Source organism: Ailuropoda melanoleuca, chromosome 7, assembly GCF_002007445.2.
Source record: "Ailuropoda melanoleuca isolate Jingjing chromosome 7, ASM200744v2, whole genome shotgun sequence".
Classification (NCBI taxonomy): Eukaryota; Metazoa; Chordata; class Mammalia; order Carnivora; family Ursidae; genus Ailuropoda; species Ailuropoda melanoleuca.
Window position 1 is genome coordinate 118,653,791 of NC_048224.1, and position 2,030 is coordinate 118,655,820.

Consider the following 2,030-nt stretch of genomic DNA (forward strand, 5'->3'; position numbering starts at 1 on the left):
AATGTATCAAAAGACATGTATAGGCTCATTAAAATAGTAATCACTGTAAGTTTTAAAATATTTTATTGATGCTATTCATACTAAAATCATAAGGTGGATATCATCAAGATCACACAGATTAATGACACAGTGCAAGTTATGAATCAAAAATCCTGAAAATACTCCAGTGGTAGAGGAAAAGTGAAAGTTATTTGGGCAGAAAAAAATAAAAATATGTGAGCCAAGTTAAGCTGTTAAAATAATAGTAAATAACAGGCGGAGCCAGGCACGCGGTGGGCAGGCCTGTTGGGGGTGGGTGCACATGGGTCTCCAGCTGCCAGCCCTACCTGAGGAGAGGGGTCATCACAGGAGCCCGCTGCCCCCTGTAACGCCAGCAGTGCTGTAGCTTTGAGGTCTGAGTCCTGGGCTGCAGCCATGGCCTGCTGCCCACAGGAAGGGAAAGAGCAAATCCTATCTGGAACCTATGATGGCCATGAAACTCCAAGCAGTCCAGAGCTGGTGCATGATGATCCTAAGAATCTTAATGAGCACAGATTGATCTTGCCAATTGGAGACATTAACTGGAACTGCCCGGGGAGTGGCCCCTGTGGGGAATGGCCAGTATCCTCAGAAGAAGGAAGAGGAGGAGAAGCCAGCAGAACATTTAGAGCAGAAAGCTACCACTGAGGCCCCTTCAACCAAAGAAGAGCAGGGGTCAAGCTAATGACCTCTAGGCGTTGGGCTCCAGTCCTGCTTCAGAGTGATATAAACCTTTTGCAAAATGCCTTTTGGTCATTCTCTGATAAAGTCTCTTTCCCCTATTGTTCCTTACACCATAATGTACAAAATAACTTATTTTGATCATCAGGGGTCTTGGTCTTTTGACATATACATCGAAAAAAATATATGTGATTCTTACATAAACCTATAGCTGTCAGTCTTGAATTCTCTTCTCAGATTACTCTGAACTTTAAAATAATATACTGACTGTGCTCAGCAACAAAAAAAATCATTATCTGGGAGTGTCTTGTGAATGAGCTGATTTAATTTGATGGATTATATCCCTTTTAGTAGATTTTATACCTCTTTGGGAAATGAAATAGGAACAGAAACCTCTTCCTTTAGAAATGCTGGAGTGGGGCCATTCCTAATACAGGAGCAGATAGAAGATCAGATACTATTTCTTAAGAACCATCTTGACCTTGAGTACATGAGGAGATACTATATTTTCATTTCCAATACATTTTAGTTTCCGTTTTCACATTGAACTTCAGGTTTTCTGTGTTTGGAAGTTGGAGCTCTGGACCCTCAAGAGTCACAGTCCCTTTCTAAGTGAAGAGAAAGGCTGGTTTTGCTGTCCTTGTGATTCCAAAAGCCCTGGTTTGGGGCCTGTGTTCACACTGGCTCTGTCTGTGTCAGATGCAATGTTCTTGAAAGGTGGGGACTTAGTTGTTAACCAAAGTAACAGCCAAGAGTAGAAATGATGTGGATTAAGTAGTCAATTAAAAGGAAAGCATGATTTTTACCTGGAAGAAATATAATAAGTATCAGATATAAATACTCAAACAATAAAGAAAAGAGAAGTAGAGTGTAGGAATTTTGTAAACCTGGGATAGAGATCCAGTTTATGGGAATATACACACATCTAGCCACTAGTTACAACAGGGTAGGGAAAATGATGACATAAATGCATAGACAGATTTGAGAAATAATGTAAAGGTAGAATGAATGTGTTGGGCTCAAGAAATAGGGAATAGAATAATTCCTGATACATGAGTTCTCTGAAAAAGAAGTTTTCTAAAGGAATAAGGTAAGATATATAGAAAACATAAAGGAGCTAAATGAGTTTTGAAATGGGCTTTTTCAGTGTTGGGCCAGACCCTTTGTGTGTGTGTGTGTGTGTGTGTGTGTGTGTGTGTACAGGGGTGGGGGGAATATTTGATACATTTTGATGTCAAGTTTAGAACTATTCAATAGAATAAAACGTAATTGAAAAAAAATTTAAGTATATTGAATGCCATTTCTATGCATGCATTTTCTATGCATTGGTT

The 2,030-nt window shown here is 39.5% G+C and overlaps 1 pseudogene; it reads left to right on the plus strand.

The window, feature by feature from the left end:
* Positions 1–414: 414 nt before the first annotated feature.
* Positions 415–703, plus strand: LOC109490876 (annotated as a pseudogene).
* Positions 704–2,030: the final 1,327 nt, after the last annotated feature.